A 19090-nucleotide genomic window follows, 5' to 3' on the forward strand; every position below is an offset into this window, starting at 1 on the left:
TCTTGTGGTTAGGAGGCCTGAGAGTGGAGGTGGGAAGCTGTGCCCCTGGCTCTGCCAGGCATGTTGTGCTCTAGCAGGCTTCTCCCTTCGAGGCTGCCAGCTTTTCTCCTTTTGTAAGCACCACATCCCATCAGAAATGTTGTGAGCTATGCTGGTGGCCTGATTAGGCTGTGTGGGATTAATCAGGGGTTAAGATGCTCTCAAGCAAAATTTCTTGAGATGCATATATAGAGAAAGGGAGCTGTCACTCAGAGTCGCTAGCTTCAGTACATATAGTTTCTATTGTCTTCCCATTGCTTCTCAAACCTAGGAATTCAAAGGCTTGGAAATGCATCCTGGATTTGTCACTTGAGCACCTTTTTAGTAGACTCAGCATCTTTATAGTAGACTCAGGATTATTCCAGGGAACAGGCAGTCTGTCCTTAGATCTGTCATCCCACCTGCAATATTCTTCCAGTAGCAAATACATCAAACATCCCCCACAGGTGACTCGAGGCCAGACATTGTCTTTATGCTCATAACTTCATAAACCCACTTGCAAGAGTATGTGAGAGAAAAAAAAAAATAATGAGAGGACAGGGAAAGAATCCACTCCAAGCCACTGTAATTTTTTAAGAAGATCATGCTGAAAATTGCATCAATGGACAGCGCTGGGTCCTGCAAATGGGTGATTCATCTTGTATTTGCTTTTCATGGCTGCATACCACACAGTGTCACTTCACTCACCTGTGTCACGTCCCCCTCTGTGAGCCTGATGGACGTGTTCTCAATAGCCATGAAGACCAGGCAAATGGCACAATGCTCCCTAGCTCAATGAAACTGTGATGCGGACAGTTCTTGAAAGCATCAATTTTTAAGTTATTAAGGTGACAAATATTTCCTCCTCCTCCAGAAAAAGCAATCTCTCGCCTCATCACTGTGAGATGTGATTGGAACTGTATTTCCCTGGAAATGACATGATGACAGGAGGGTATGTGATTGAGAATGAGAAAGTATTATACAGACTCGCATTCAAATTCATTATCAGGCAGTGAGACTGATGACTCAGAGTTAGAAAAAAATGAAACAACCAAAGATCGTGTCTCAGTCAGTACTCGTAACAAACTTGAATTCCCATTTGCACAGCTCATATACATGGGAATTACATCGCATACTTAGAATCAATTTGCATATGCTGTTTCTACTCAGTCACGCAACAAATAATGTATTAGGAGTGCATTTTAATGCACCGTATTATCATACAGCTTGAAATGCTGTCTTCTGTTAATGTACTTTTCAAAGACTGTGTGCATGCATGTGTGTATATTCTCACTTGCTCATTCTCTCACTGCTCCTGATAGAGCAAGGAGGTCTTCTACCTGAGGCACCAGATTAAAAAGACGTCAGTTTGGGAATCTAGGAGTTTGGTAGAAGTAACAGAGAGATACACGTATTTTAAACTGAAGGCTTAAATTCCTTCTTTGGCACTGGAGAATAATCTAATATACAAGCAGATTTCAGAATCTGGGCCAGAGTCCCTGCCAAGGCAGGCTCACGTGGTCTCCATCTGGCCTCATCATCCAAAGAGATCAGGCCCATCATTAACTGCAGAACTATGATCTCAGAGTCGATCAGCCCGAGTGGACCTGCTTTGACAATGTGGTGCTTTCGCTGTGATGATTCACTAGTCCTGCAGCTTGCTAAGCAGCAAAGAATCCCAGAATGTGCTGCATCATTAGCTGATTTTTTGGATCACTTATAGCAAAAACAAAACCTGACAGAAATATCTGTACTATGTTTTCACTGGTAGGAAAAGTAAAAAACAACCCCCCAGCCCCCCCACCCCCAACCCGTCAACTAAGCATCAGTTCATCAGATTAAGCTAAACAAAACTGTATTTTGAATTTCAGACTTTCTCTTGCCATATTGTTTGGTAGAAAACCAGGATGTCATGGAGGAGATCAACACCCATATTTTCCTTGCTATTCAGCTATTTTCAATAGCCACTTTTTCCTTGTTTCCTGCAGAGTGTGGGGAACAAATATTGGCTGCTGTGTCTGAGGAGAGGCTGTGAGAGCTGCACAGGCCTTCTGAGCTGTGAGAAGCTGAGTAAGTGATGGATGTCTCTCTCACTGTCTTTCTGTGCAAGTGCTCCTGATGCTATCCCTTCACTGGTGGTTTTCCCAGGACTGTGCTCTTATTTTATTCCCTTCCCATTCCTCCGCCTCTATGGGGATAGCAGATGAATTTACACAGACACTCACACATCATGTCTTGCACTGTATTCTCCTCTTATTGCTGTGTATCAGGATTTCCAGGTGGCTCAAAGGTAAGTTAAACTAAAATTCAGATACGCAAACCAAACAATACCAGGAACTACTTTCTAGCCTGAAAGCCAACAAGTTTGTTTTGGCCACATCCATGCTATTTAAATGTCTTAAAGTATGAAGCAAGATGTGCCATACACAGCTGTCCATTCAGAATGATGCCTGGCCCAAGCTAACTCCTGAACTTTACCTGGCCGACCTGAGCCAAAAAACACATCAGGGAACATGCTTGTGAGCAGTTAAATGCTTTCTGATGTTCTTTAAATTTACTAGATGTAGACCGAGGATCAATTTTTGATTAATTCTCTACTACTTTAATTTGATTTTCATCAACACCATTAGGTTATACAAGAGGAAAATGATGGCCAGAAGTGGTCTGCTGATTTTACCCTTCACACATGCCTAAGCAGTCTGCAGGCTTCAGCTGGACATGTGTTTCAGCCTTCTTTTTCTTGGTTATACTGGCTGCTGATTTGACCACTTTGGAGCTTGAATGTATGTTCCTCATCACTGATGGTTAAATAGCCTTGGACTGGGTATGGATCCTAAAATTTATTCCATCTTCCATGAGTTAGTAATGAGCAAAAGTGATGTGCTAAAAGAGGTGATGGTTTCCATTAAGATTGTGTTATACTAGTGTTTACAAGACGCAAACTTGAGATAATTGTATCTCTTAGTGGCTTTGCTTGAATGATTTTGAGGACTTTGTCTTTAGATAATTGAGAAATGCTTGAAAAAAAGCAAAGAGAGCTACATCAAGGCAGAAGAGAAAAACTTGGTTGTTCTGATGATCACAATAGACACTGGTATCTTTGAATAGCTAGTAGGCACTTTAAAAAAGCACCTGACTCTGGTCATTTAAATAATAATGTTGTATTGTACCTTCTACAATCTGTAAATCAAGAACAGGCTTGCAAAACAAACATCGTGTGGTTTTACTGAGAACGTGGATGTCACAGTCTAAATCCTCAAATGTTCTTTTGCATGTTATTTGAATAATTTATACTATCCTGGGTACTCCCAAGGCATACAGGGAATAGTAGTTATCCTAGATACGCTAAAATTACAGACTCATTTTAAAATCTGTCTACAGTTAAGGTCTCACCCTCAAAGACAACTAAGAGTCCTGAACTTCTCTTACTTAAGGGCTTCACTTAAAAAGGTAATTCAACATTAACTGACTTGAACAGAGCACGGTCTGCTTACTGTGTGTCAGCTAGCTCCCTAATGCAATGTCTGAGTGCTTATATTCTTTCCATAGGAAGTGTGTTAGGTTGTCTCTGGATTACGTGGTGTTTGATTCTGGAACAATGAGGAATTAGCCTTAAACATTATTTCAGAGGTAAAGAACTGCAGAATTAAGTTACATAGCTTGCTACTTGATTGTACTAAATTCCACTAAAATACACAATAACAGAATAACCTTCAGAAGGAGGACACACAGGGATAACACTTCAAAATGTCAGATGACATACACTGACTGTAGACACCATGTTCTCATTTCCTCTTGTGTACTGGTTGCTATTTATGTGGAATTTTCATATCATAGTGGCATATATTGCCCCTGATGTTTAGGGAATAAATAAATAAATAAATTTCAAATATGGTTGAAGGATTTGCTTGAACACGTCAAGAATGATGAATACTAAATCTCACTGGAAAATCCATTTTAATGCATTGAAGAAAAACTTAAATGAGAAATAGCCTGTTGATTGCATATATAATATTTTCTTTCCCACAGACTGAAGCATATGGGGTTTAACAGCTACACTAGGAACAACACATCCATACTGCACATATGGCACAATGATGTGAGCAACACAGAGCTAGGACACCATCAAGGAAGATGAAGAGTAGTTTCATTTAAACATGAACACATAGAAACGTGAACAGCAGGGCTGAAATGTAAGATGTTTGGGTAGAAACTTCTGTGGGAAGGCAGTGTCTTTGCTGGCCCTCACTGCATTAAATGCAAGATGAGGAGCAAGAGCACTAGTGGGCTTTTGTGTTGATGCTGACCAGGACAGCTTCTATTCCTGAATGACTGGAGAAAAAGCACAAAAGAGGATGCAAAGCAAGACTTGCTCTGAATACTGCTGCAATTACTGCTTTAACAAGATGCTAAAATCAGGCTTGCAATTCTGGCATCAGTGTTACGCATAATTTGTTCCCCCACAGCAACATCTGCAAGCAAGAGGGCTTGATGGTCTTTAATTGATGTGAGACGATCTTTGGGTGAATTAATGTTTCTCAGTGGGAAATAGGGAAGAAAATTCTCTAGCTTCAGAAATGAGTCAGAAAAAAATGAGAAAGACCTTTCTGCAGAAACAGAAAAGTACTTTGCAGAAAGAGAGCACCTAATCTTCAGACCTGCTGCTAATCTGTTGAGCAAGTTTAGGACAGCCATGTAGGGTGGAACTTCATCTACCTCTGCTCCCTTGTCCTGTGCAGGAACAGGGCCATCAAATGAAGCTGCACAAAGGTAAGTTCATACGGAACAAAAAGAGGTGGCTCATTATGCAGCAGGTGTTAGAGTAATTTCTAGATGTTTAAAATGTACATAGGCGTAATGGAGAATTGAATGAACTAATGCAAGGGAAAATACTTTAAAATACATGTAAATGCTCATGCTGAAGATGTTTATTGAAAATGAAAAAAGGGACTGGTTTTGCACTCACATGAGCAACAGAAAGACATTGTCCAGGTGTGTTTGGAGAGTAGGACATGGGTAGAAATGGGGCAAAGGGGACTGCTGTGCCCCCTGGGAGGGCCTGGGAAACCAAAGACCTATGTTTGGGGAAGTGCAATGGTCCTCACTGACATCTCCACAGTTCACGTTAATGGTTGGCTGCAAAGAGGGTTGAAACATGGCCTCAGGACTGGGCCAGTGCATGCAATCAACCCCTATATTTCCTTCGCACTTCTTGAACATGTATGGGTTTGACCAATACTTCTTTGGGAATTCTGCTAGATTTACCAGTTGGCCATATAAAGTAGAAGTAGGTTACATATCTGCTGTAGAATTCACATAATGGGTAAGTCTTATGAATGCTTCAGATGCCTGACTTTGAGTGGGACTCTGATTCTGCATCCCTTTCTTAAGCTATATTTCTATAAACTTAATTTCACATTCACTGTCTCTAAGAAGTGAATACACTAAGACAGCTGGACACTATTTTTTTGATCTGATATATCTGATTACAAGAAGACAAATTTTGGGACCAAATGGTAGATTTTTCAAAGATGCAGGTTTATCCAATCTGAAACTATTCATGAATCTAAACTAAGTAAAAATGGTGGCTGCATTGTCTCTCTCTTTTTTTTTTTTTTTTTAATGCAAAGAAGAGTAATACTAGAAATATCCAGCTGTTTTATTTTGACTTTTAAATAAAACCAAACACAACACAAAAAACCAACTCAACCAAAACCCTTTTGACTCTTCGTGTAAGAAAATGAAATAAAGTACCACATCTTTTTCCCAAAAAACTCATTCTGCCAATATCTCCTTTGCACCCATGCAGCTGATGGAATATAATGTGCTGAATATCCATCAATAGTGTAACTTAAGGATCTGAGTGACATGAAATGTATCATAGAAGTACAGAATGGTCAGGGTTGAAAGGGACCTCTGGACATCATCTAATCCAACACCTCCACTAAAGCAGGTTCCCCTAGAGCAGGTCGCATAGGACTGCATCAAAGCGGGTTTTGAAGGCCTCCAGAGAAGGAGACGCCACAGCTTCTCTGGGAAGCCTGTGCCAGGGCTCTGTCACCCTCCCAGTACAGAAGTTCTTCCTCATATTCAGGTGGAATTTCCTGTGTTGCAGTTTGTGCCCGTTGCCCCTTGTCCTGTCGCTGGGCACCACTGAAAAGAGCCTGGGCCCATCCTCTTGGCACTTGCCCTCAAGGTATTTGTAGACATTGATAAGGTCCCCTCTCAGTTTTCTCTTCTCCAGGCTAAACAGGCCCAGCTTTGTCAGCCTCCCCTCACAGGGGAGAAGCTCCAGTCCCCTCATCACCCTCATTGCTCTCTGCTGGACGTTCTCCAGCAGTTCCCTGTCTCTCTTGAACTGGGGAGCCCAGAACTGGACACAGCACCCTAGATGTGGCCTTACCAGGACAGAGTAGAGGAGGAGGATCACCTGCCATGACCTGATGGCCATGCTCCTCCTAATGCACCCCAGGAGCCCATTTGCCTTCTTGGCCACCAGGGCATACTGCTGGCCCATGGGCAACATGCTGTCCACCAGAACTCCCAGGCCCTTCTCTGCAGAGCTGCCTTCCAGCAGGTCAGTCCCTAGCCTGGGATGATGCGTGGGGTTATGTCTCCCTTGGTGCAGGACCCTCCACTTGCCTTTGCTGAACTCCATGAGGTCCCTCTCAGCACAGCTCCCCAGCCTGCCCAGGTCTCGCTGAATGGCAGTGCAGCCTGCTGGGGTCTCAGCCACTCCTCCCAGTTCTGTATCACCAGCAAACATGCTGAGGGGACACTCCGTCCCTTCATCCAGGTCATTGATAAATAAGTTGACCAAGACCAGAGTCAGCACTGACCCTTGGGGAACACCACTAGCTACAGGCCTCCAGCTAGATTACGCTGCCAATCATAACCCTCTGAGCTCTGCCACTCAGCCAGTTCTCAATCCACCTCCCTGTCCAGTCATGTAACCCACCCTTCCTGAGCTTACCTATGCAGGTATTATGGGAGACAGTGTCAAAAGCTTGCTGAGGTCAAGATAGACAACATCGGCTGCTCTCCCCTGATCTACCTGGCCAGTCACTCCATCACAGAAGGCTATAAGGTTATCAGACTTGATTTCCTCTTGATGAATCCATGTTGACTACTCCTGATAACCTTCTTTTCCTCCAAATACTTAGAGTTGACCTCCAGGATGAGCTGTTTCATCACCTTTCTGGGGATGGAGATGAGGCTGACCACCCTGTAGTTTCCCGAGTCCTCCCTCTTGCCCTTTTTGAAGACTACAGTGACATTGGTTTCCCTCCAGTCCTCAGGCACGTCTCCTGTTTGCCATAACCTTCCAAATACGATGAAGAATGGCTTAGCAGGAACATCTGCCAGCTCCCTCAACACTCAGAGGTGCATCCCATTGGGGTCCATGGATTTGTGGTGTCAAGTTGAATGATCTCTAACCTGATTGTCCTTGACCAAGGGAGAGTCTTCCTTTCCAGACTCCCTTTCTTGCCTCCAGCATCTGGGAAACTGGAGGGCTGGCCTTGGCAGTGAAGACTGAAGCAAAGTAAGCATTCAGTAACTCCATCTTCTCTATGTCCTTCATCACCAAGGCACCCACTTCATTTAGAAGTTGGCCCACATTTTCCCTAGTTACCCTTTTCTTGCTGATGTACTTGAAGAAGACCTTCTTGTTGTCCTTGACCTCTATCACCAGATTTAATTCCAAGTGGACTTTAGCTTTCCTTGTCGCATCCCCACGTTTTAACAATATCCCTATATTCCTTCTAAGTGGCCTGTCCCTTTTTCCACATCTTCTTTGCTTTCAGTTTTGCCAGAAGCTCCTTGCTCATCCATGCAGGCCTCCTTCCCCCTTTGCTTGATTTCTTACTCACAGGGATACACCAATTTTGAGGTTGGAGGAAGCGATGCTTGAATATCAACCAGCTCTCTTGAAGGCATCTACCTTCCAGAGGCCTAACAGATGGGATTCCTCCAAGAAGGTCCTTGAAGAGGCCAGAGGCCACAATCAACACTCCTGAAGTCCAGGGTTGCAATCCTACTTATTGCCCTGCTTCCTCCATGCAGGACCCTGAACTCCACCATCTCATGGTCACTGCAGCCAAGGCTGCCCCCAGCCTTCATGTCCCCAACCAGCCCTTCTTTGTTTGTGAGTACAAGGTCTGGAAGCACACCTTGCCTTGTTGGCACCTCCACCACCTGCATCTAAAAAGTTATCATCAATGCTCTGCAGGAACCTTCTGGACTGTGCATGCTCAGCTGTGTTGTCTGTCCAGTAGATATCAGGGAGGGTGAAGTCCCCCTTGAAAACCCAGGCCTGTGATCGTGATGCTCCTTGCAGTTGTCTGTCGAAGGCCTCATCAACTTCCTCTGCCTGATCAAGTGGCCTGTAGCAAACACTCACAGCAGTGTCACCCATGTTGGCCTGCCCCTTAATCTTTACACATAAGCCCTTGACTCGTTCTGCATCCACCTCTAGGGAAAGCTTAACATTCCAGTTGCTCACTCACAAAAAGAGCTACTCCACCACCTCACCTTGCTGGCCTGTCTTTCCTAAAAAGTATGTAGCCATTCAATGCAACATTCCAGTCATGAGAACTACCCTACCATATATTTGTAACGGCAGTGAGGTCATGGCCCTGTGACCGCACACAGATCTGTCCTTCTTCCTGTTTATTCCCCGTGCTGCGTGTGTTGGTGTACGGGCATTTCAGAGAGGTAATGGAGCATGCAGGTTTCCCAGGAGGGGTGCAAGATGATCCACCATAGCCACACACACCTTTGAGGTGGCTGACCTTCTGGTACTCATCTTGGGAGGCAGCTAAGGAACGTGTATCAGTGCTCTGGTTGGTGTGGCTTATTCCCCAGCTGGATGCAATGGTGTGAGCATTGCCACTTTGGACCCCTCCCCCTGAGTCCTTCAGTTTAAAGCCCACCTCACCAAGCTGGCCAGCCTGTTGCCAAAGATTGCTTTGCCTCTTCTAGACAGATGGATCCCATCCCTTCCTAACAAGCTATAGTCAAGGAATGTCCCATTGTCATAGAAGCCAAACCACTCATGACGGCACCAGCCATGACGCCAGAAGTTGATGTGCATTATACATCTATTTCTGGCTGCACCTTTTCCTTTTACTGGTAAAATGGAAGAAAAAATAACTTGGGCACCAAAATTTGTCACTTGCACACACCTCCAAGGCTTTACAGTCGTTCTTGATTCTGCCCAGGTTTTGGCAATTTGAATTATTTCCCTCACCAGGCATGCATGTGCAAAGGAAAAACGAAAAGGTGATTTATTCAATCTGGCCTAGAAAATTTCTTGGAAGGTTGATAGCTTTTAACGGAAAGCTTATGATCGCTCAGATTTCACCTCACATAACTGTGGACTGTCAGTATAAAGGTGGTTAAGGTCAATGCTTAATGAGTATACTGATTCATCACCAAATGCTTGTTTACCTGCCCTTAAAAGAGGGAGCTTATGTCTGCTGCTTTTGGCAAGTCATGCCACTTTAACACAGGTTTTACTTTCCTCCTAGAAATTTACCCCAGCCCCTAATGAGCTATTAATCAGAATTCAGTGGACTAGTATAAGTCTGTGGGAGATGAGATGAAGATCTCTGGAGACACCTTTCATCCCATTTTACTCCTTTTATGGGGCCTCAGCTTCTTTTATAACAGTTCACTATTTAATAGCCACTGTCACTTTAGCCTGGAAGTTCAAAAGACCTATAAATTGCTTGATACAGCTTATCTGCCATGGAGCAGGCTACAATAAAATATGATAATAAATTAATAATCAATAAGAGCTGACAAGGTTCCTTCTTGCTCTGCCCTGTGATTCAGCCTGAGCAGTTGGGCCACGGGAGACTTCGTGTCTCACATCAGAGGGCTGCAAGGCAGAGCTGGAGTTCTGGCGTTTTCTCCTGTTACTGTAAAGATATTTTTCATAGCTCAGACCGTTATTTCATAGCCTTAACTTCTCTGTAGTTAGATTCAAAGTAGAAGACCTAGAAAGGTGACAACATCTCTTTTTTACAATAGGCTGTAAACTTTGGAACCTGGTTACAACTGCTCTAACGCCAAAGCTATTATTACTTAAATTGACATGACTTTTAGTCAATCTGCAGACAATTAATAACATTTTTATGTGTGATGCAGTATTTTTCCTAAGGAGGAAACAAAAAGACATCTCAGCAAATTCTTTTTTAATCTCCCCCAGATGTGGAATAGGTTAGATATTTTGGTTACCATTCTGCTTACAGCCACCTTCCATCTTGTGCCTGAATATAGAAAGTGTCCACTCCTCATTGTGGTCTCAGGATTGAATGATGCTACTGAAACGAATCAAGGGCTTTTTCTGTGTGCACAAGAAAAAAGCAGCTTAAATTACTTTGTACCTACCCCTTCCTATCCCAGGGCTTCTCAAGGTCAGCCTGGGAGGCTGGGAAAGTTTGGCAGTCTAATATGCCAGAAATGGAATGGATGCCCAATACTTCTTTGGATATGTGAGTTAGAATCAATCTGTCTTTATCACTGAAGCATCTAGCACTGTATTAAGCAATGTGACAGACATCTGCCACATAGACTTAATTTCCTTTCAGATTTGTTTTGCACTCATCAATGCATAAACTTTACTAACTAAACAGCCTCAGAAGATTTCCGTTTTTACTTTCTTTTATCAAAAAGCTACAGACATGCTGGACACTGCATGCCTACCTGCCAGAGCTGCTGCTGTCATCTTTCTGAATGATAAATACTGCTTTTTTTTTTTTTTTTTTTTTTTTTTTCCCCCAGCAAATATAGAGGCAGCACGTTGAGCCTTCAAGGGTGGGACAAAGACTTAGGAATCACCAACAAACTAACAAATTTTCAGCACTGTCTCTGCCACTCTTAAGCTCCCATAGCTGTCTTCTGCCAAAGAAGTGGCATAAGACATTTCCTTGTCTTCAGTGATTTTCAGAAGGTCTGAGTGATTCCCATGGCTGAATTCAAGCATGTCACTGGAAGAAATGGATCACAGAATGGCTGTGTGGAAATATTTTGCTGCAAGTTTTCAAATATCTTATGTACTGCCTTACAAACAGGGATTAACAACATTCTTAACTGCAAATTTGAATGACAGAGCAGGCACTGGACAATGTGATCTGGGTATTTCCTTCAGGGTGCTCTGATTCCAGTAAAATCAATGAAAGCCTGCTGTATAGGAAGGTGCTACATGGTTTGCATATGGGGAGCAACACTTCCCAATTTATTTGCCTGAGCAAAAGAGCTACTGCTGTTAGAGAAGGTTTCCTAAGCCAAACAATTTCAGTTGCTGCTGTTAATAAATGGGGTCTGCCAAACTGTCAAAAGTGATGCTCATGGCTATGAGTGGAATTAAAGCTGAGACAAGCTTGGAGGTGTGTTTGGTGCCAAGAGAAGTTTATGGTGGGTGGTAGAACATACAGATGATTTTTAAAAGAACTGTTATTTGCATTCATGCCTCCTAGATTAAATTCAGAAATTCTTCAATCCTGTGAAAATTTTTTAAAAAGCCAAAAGCAGAGCACCAAATATATTAGAAGTGAGTTTGACTCTGAAGGTTTCAGAGATGATAACACCATGGTTCCCTAAATGTAAGCAGTGCTGGTTTTCTCTGCCTTAAATTACTTATTCAATTAAAATGTTAGTCTGTGTGATACGGTTTGTTCAAGTAATTTGCTCTGAATTAAGAAAATCTTCAGTTTTAGTATAATAATTAATTCAAAGAAAAGACATTATTTTGTTGAACATGCTCTTTTGTGCTAGGAATACTTAATAAGTCATTAATTAATATCTCTGCTATTAAGAACTCTTTGATGTTATCAGGTAGCCGTACGTTAGCTTCTGCTGGAAGCATTACCTGCTCAAAGAGAGGTAGAAGGAATTGCAGACACCCTGTGGTACTCCTCAGTTCTAGCAAATCAAGGTGTGGACCTCACTGCCTTACCCAAATAAGTGCCCCGCGAAATACTGAATTCCAAATCTGGATGCTGCAGATTCCCCACATGCAGAGAGCTGGATGCTTTAAACACCTCTAGAGAGAACAAGAAACTTTGTGCTTGTTCAAGCATCTAAGACAAGACCCACACTAATAAACTGAGCAGAGCAAGGGCCTGTTCTCCAGCTCTGAGGCCACATAGCACTAAGTAGCCATGCCCATGTCATTAAAGTCTCTCACTCCTTTTCTTCTCCCCACTGAAATAACACCTCACCTACTGGAAGGGTTTCTAGTGCCTGCCAGTGCCCAAACCATGCCTGGAAGACCACTAACTGTCTGAAAACATGCCAGTCATACCAACAAACAAGAAGTGGGGATGGCTGGATTCTATCGTTTGTGCCCATGTGCTAGTGCTGCTTCATTTATATCCATAGCTTGAATTAGGAAGACTATATCCCACTTGAGTTAATAAAATGCATCTCCCTTCTCCAAAGCCAATGTGCAATAGATTATGAGTCTGCTACATTTGCTTGTAACTTCAGAAAGTTACAACAGTGGTTGTACATACTGCAGCTGCACTGGTAGCTGAGCACAATAGCCCCATAACCCCAAGGAAGTGACACCTTTAGGATGCTGCTGTTCCTACAGGGCAGCAAGAGAACAATCCTATGCTTTCTTTGGCATTCTCTTTTTCCACAGGTGACTCTGAGACTTATCACATGCTGCTTCTCTGCTTGGTTTAAACTTTGCTATGAATTATGAGGCATTATGAAGCCTCACTCCACTCTTTTTAATTTTACCTGATGCATTTTTTTCTTCCAGCTGCCCTTCTAATAAAACCCCCCAATAATCCTCCTGACATTTTAAAAAAAAGGGACATAAATGAAATGTTCTGACTTATTTATGGTCATTCACTTTCTGTGCTGGTCCATTGCCATTCCTTGCTGGGCTGTATGTGAATTAAACTGTACACATCTCAAGACCAGCATATTTAGCTAGCTACTCACCCTGTGCAGAACTTACAGCTGCAATGTTAGAGTCTGGGCTGAAGCCACACAGAGAATTTGGCCCTTAACACTGTTTTAGAGTGAAAGACGATGTTTGGAGAGCAGCGCTGAGACATCAGACTGCCTTCCGTATATCCAAAACCCAGTTTTACAAACTACAGAAACTTTTATTATTTGAAACTACTCCAGCCAAGAGCTACATTATTGATGACATAACTTCAACACAGACAGTGGCTTGAACATTCCCAGCTGGAATTCCTACTCCCAGCAGTCAGACATGAGGCTTATGTAAAGATGATAATCACCTCCTGACTGCTGACTTTCCCTGTCCACTTAGTAAAGTATGTCCCTGCAGGACCTGAGCTAAAACCCATGTGAAGTTTACGGGACACTTTGTACTGATGCCTTTGAATGTTGCATCACTTCAGAACTTCTTTTATCCCATGTGCTCTTAGAATGTATTTTACAACTAATCATCAAGAGCTTTTACCTACAGCTGGGGTGAGAGAAGTAGCCAAATAACCACAATGACATACTTTGTACCACTGACTACAAGTATTGCTTTGGCCATAGGTCATGACTCATTTGAGTCATGTGAAACCTGCCACAGTGTGTAAAGTTTACCACAAGTGAGAGTACTTCAGGTTTTTAATTTTTTTTGGCTAGCAGGCTGCGGCCGCTCCCACAGTGAGTTCCACGGCATCCAGTGGAACCTTGGAAATCTCAGTGTCCAAGTCAGCTCTTCCAGGAATCAAACAAATTGTTCCAGGGAGTCTAAGTATTTGACCATGAAACAAGTCCCATTCTGCACTTAACTGAGGCGAGGCTCTCAGATTGTTTGTACCTTTTGACTACATTCCACATAATAGGTCATAATAAGCAGCCAGCTTACTGCTTTGAAAAAATTTCCTTCTGAAGTCTGCTTGCATTCTGGGATGCTCTTTATGCAGTCCCTTTATGGTAAAGCAATAACGTGGGGGGATACGACCCTGCAAAATATAAGTCAAATGAATTACATCCAGATTGCCTAATACTTTTGAGAAGTCATTATGAAGGAAATCATATATTTATGGCTAGTGTGAGACACTTTAAAGGGAAACACATTGCTCATGTTTCTACATGCTGTCTATCATATTGTATGAAAATTTCTAATATAAGACCAACTATGAAAATTTTCCTTTTGTCATGGCAGCCTCCATTCATCCTGCCTAACTTCCAGCAGCCGGCTGAAGCAGTAAAGAACATGCCTTAATCATGGCATGCCTGTTTATGCATCGTGGTATTTTGTCTGGTATGTACCATGGCATATCTATTTCAGGGTGAAATTGTATATCAGTACTGGACAACCATGAAAGAATGAATAGACAAACATTTAAAAATGTAATTCCCAGTACAAGAAAGTCATGTAGATTGGGTCCAGACGAGGGCAATGAAAATGGTCAGAGGGCTGGAACACCCCTCCCATGATGAAAGGCTGAGAGAGCTGGGGCTGTTCAGCCTGGAGAAGACCATGGGGGTACCTTATTGCAGCCTTTCAGTACTTAATGGGAGCTTAGAAAAAAGATGGAGAGAGGTTTTATACTGAGTGAGGCCTCTAGTGACGGGACAAGAGGCAACAGTTTTAAATTGAAAGAGGGTAGATTTAGATTGAGCATAAGGAAGAAATTCTTCACTGTGAGGGTGGTGAGGCACTGGAACGGGTTGCCCAAAGAAGTTGTGGATGCCCCATCCCTGGAAGTGTTCAAGGTCAGGTTGGATGGGGCTTTGAGTAACCTGGTCTAGTGGAAAATGTCCCTGTCCATGGCTAGACTAGATGATGGACTAGCTGATCTTAAAGGTCACTTCCAACCCCAACCATTCTGTGATTCTATAAAAATTATGCTGCCTAACTGAAATAACCATGTTGCTGATGATACACACTGCTTCAGTTTATATCCCATCCTACCTCTTACCCTTTCCATGTTCTTTGTTTCATAAAGTGTATTTCAAATGTTTTCCGTTAGGTCTTGTTTGCATAGCAGTTAGTGCAATGAGGCCAATTCTAAGTAAGACTGAAAAACGTTATCACAGACCTTTTAGGGTCAGAGAAGATTTTGAAATAGTAACCCTGTACTCTACCTATCTGGAATGGTGGGACCAAAGTTCTTGTCCTTAGTAAAACGTTTTCAGTCACTGGCCAGCTATGAACATTTCAGTCATACTGGATGGGATTCATCTCACCTGGTCTACAGCCATGCTATAATTATAAGTACATCATCTAAGCTAGTTATGTAAGCTACATCTATTCCAGTAAGTAAAATGACAGGCCCATTCTTTTGTCAGTATTGGGAAGAGTCCCTGGCTAGCTCCTAAAATATGTCTGGACTTTGTTTTGGAGAGTGCTAGCTGACCCAGGTCAAAATTACACCAGGGATCATGCTAACAATTCAGCAGTATGGACAATCACATGCCAGAGGATGACCGTATACACTAGCTTTAATGGTTTCATTAATAGAAATGTAACCATAGACACTGAAGAGAGATGGACATTTCCAGAAGTTTGCACCTAATGATAACCAACTACAATAGATGGAATTAAGCTGTCATTGGAGATCCCTGTGTTGGCTGGAGTGGGGCCCTGTGGGTACACTGAAGGAGCTTAAGTGGCCTGTTTAGCACAGAAACATAGATTTCTGTCCATTTTTTTCCCCATGCATAAATGGAGTATTTAGTGCTGTCTGCTAAAGTTTGGCAAATACGGCACATGACCAGTGGAACTCCACACCTTCTGCAGCAGCATCTGCCAGAGAAGCATCCAATCTCCAATGGCTCTAGATGCCTATTTTGGACAAGAGGCTAGTGCTTCTCATATAAATAACCGTTACAGCATAAAATGAGGTCTGCACTTGGTAACAGCTGTATAGTAAATAAAGGTACAACACACAGGGAGATAGACAGTAGTGGAAAGGGAGTAATATCAGAAAAAACAAGAGAGATGTTATATTCAGGCTTCCAATGTGATGTTGTAATATGCTATCTGAAAAATCACAGAACTGGTTTGAAGTGATGGAGACTGGGACTGCATGATTGCATAGAAGTGGGTGTGCATGCAAGAGTTTACTTTCTTAGTGTAATATACTTTATTTCACTTCTGGTGAACTGCATGTGGATATCTGCATTGTATAATTTACTCATGTGTTTTGCATTCCTCAGTGATATCAAGTAAATTCTTTGGTTAACTCCTATAAACAGTGCTTAAATCATAAATGAATCAGACATCTCAGATGGCCATTAAGCTTGTGCCTGTGGAAATATGAACATTTTATATTTGCTGGCATGTGGAAAAGGTCATTATTTATTCTTCCTAGCCAGCTAGATGTATGAAATTTTACTTGCTGGAATGATTCCTTGGCATTTCCTAACATCATGGAACATGCTAAGTATTTCTTTTTTTAACAGAAGACAAAAAGGGAATATGACTGTGTTGCAAATGTTAGTTGGAAACAATTTGAAATAGAGAACTAAATGTCTGTGTTTATCCAGGAAAGGTAGATGGAAACTTGGAACCACAAAGGTATTTTCAACTGAGGAGGTCTGCACGATCCATTAAGCACCACTGCATCATTTTCTTAAAAGTTTGGGGCCTCATCCTCTTCCTCTGGAAATTAATGGTAAATCTCCCATTAACTTCAATGGGAACAGAGTCAGGTCAAAGTCCCAAACTCTTCTCCTCCACAGGTATCAAAATAGATCTAAATGATTAAAGAATTGCTTCTAATCCCTCTGAAACTGATTTTAATGTAAGTAGGAGGTTGGAGCTGTTTTCCATGAGGCTGAATTCAGTGGGCAGATCTGTTGATACACTTTTAAAAATTGAGATTCATTTTGTCCGTGGCTGTCTGGGGAATAAAGGATTCCTTGAAAACCATATTTTAAATGAAATCTTTTTGAATTCTGTGCTTTCTGCTTGCAAGTACGTGAACATAATGGCAATCAGCCAGAAAAATGCTGGAAGCCTTGAGAGCTACAATATCCGTTACTCAGTCCTTTGCTGGGCATTGTTAGGAGTGCTTTCACTGAAGCAGAAGACTTCCAGCTCCAGAAGAAGAGGCTTTGTGCTAATATAGTGGCAGGATCTTGGAACTGATTCAGACTTTAGCTGAATTGAATTGCCCTCTGTAGAAGCCTTTTGTTTCCCGTTGAAGAGGTAGGGATCCTGGAGGGATGATAGTCTTAATTTAGGTTTTGTTGAGAGCTCCAAAGTCAGTGGAATAAAGACTGTATCAGTGTCATCTGAGAAGTGAAAAAAGCGAGAATTTACATTTACTTGAGTAAATGTAATATGATTTCTTCATCCACCTCATGCACTGCCCTTCATACTCCTGTTTCCCAATCTCCTGCTGCTTTTCTCTGTGTGTTTGAGACTCAGGTGGCATGGAGCAGTGCAGGTATGAGTGTGATGGCCTGTTTGCCAGGATAAAAGCTATCCCAGGCTAAGTGCATCCATGGCACAAGGGATGCACATCTGAGGTGTATGGCAGCTCTTGTGGCTCTTTTGAAAGTGGTGTCTTGTGTATTCCACTGACTGGCAGCATCTGGTGCATTAGGTAGGCTGTTTTGGTGGGAAAAAGACCCAGTGTTACACCACAGCCTGACAGGGGATAATTTATAAATTACATAGCTGAAGAAGAAGAAGAATTTTCTAAAATTCTATACTTTTTTAAGCATGGAGGGTGTCAGGCTGGGATTTATAGAGTTTAAGGTCAGAACAAATGCCTAGGAACTTCTCACTTGACTTCCTTAATAACACAGCCTGGAGGACCACACAGGAATTTCACCATCTGTCCCATGCCTTAAAGAAGAGATAGCTATTCTTAATTAAATACAGAAAGTCTGGATTATTTTGATATGGCAATTCTATTCACTGAATACATACCTTACAATGTGTCCTAAGAGATAAAAACAAAGGCACGGAAATGTGATTCTTGATCTTGTTTTTGAATTGGCACATTTTCTGCCTTTCTACTTAGAAACCTGACTGTGCAATTCTTTAGATATTTCTATGACAAAATCTTGGTGTTAGTTGTAATACTCTTCTACAGCAAAGCATCAACAGCCCAGGTAAACAGGAACTTTGACGCTCCCATAATGAGGACAGTAAAATTAATTAGCCTGTTCATAAACTCGATTTAAACTTGCAAAGATTTGGCAGTATGATTAAAGTACTTATGAGAATGCTATTATAACAGTTAAATAGTGGAAAAATATGCATTTAATTTTGAAATGGTGAGAGAATTAATTATATGTGAAAATACATTGCTCTTTTTGTGTGTTTAGTTGAAGAATAACCTTAAGTACTCCTCTGAGACATTTTTGTTATGTTCCTGTGTCTGATATACCTATTATTTTTCAACATCTGATATGAACATTAAGTTATATAACTTTTACATGCTTTTACTGTATATAACCCAAGTTACATAAATTCCAGGACTTCTGACTGTTTGCAATCTTTAAAATGTAATGAGCTGAAAGATTAGCTTTGAGCCCTGGGGCCGGATTGATGTTTTGCTTAACCATTCAGCTGAGAACAGCTTTTAGAGGGATAACTCTGCTGCATCACATCAATAATAAAACTAAAGACCTAGATCCAAGCAGCTATGAATGGGAATTAAGTCTCTCAGAATGTTATAAACTTAAATGAAACAAGTCTTAAACAGAAGGCAGCTGCAGGCACTGGATCTAAACTGCATTAAGATGACATAATATTCTTTTGGAAACAATAAGGCTTCCATTGACGTGTTCTATAAGACAATCCCTCAATGGAAACGAATAACTAATTTAACATACTGTGGTGAAATATGACTCATACTGAAATACAAGTCTCGGTGGGGTTTCAGCATCTGAGCAACATATTCATAAGTAAGACTGTCAAACTGAATGCTCAGTTTCAGGGATATTCTCTGATCAGCTACCATTCACAGAAATACAGAGGAAAGAGTAAGATTTTCCACTGATGGCAGTGGAAGTAGGACAGGGAGAACAGGAGAAGGCTTTTATTAAACATGTGTTTTTATTGAAGATACTGCTTTTATCAAAGATGTTTCTGTTGTATTTGTTTGTCCAAAACTAATAA

Source organism: Falco biarmicus, chromosome 6, assembly GCF_023638135.1.
Source record: "Falco biarmicus isolate bFalBia1 chromosome 6, bFalBia1.pri, whole genome shotgun sequence".
Taxonomy (NCBI): Eukaryota; Metazoa; Chordata; class Aves; order Falconiformes; family Falconidae; genus Falco; species Falco biarmicus.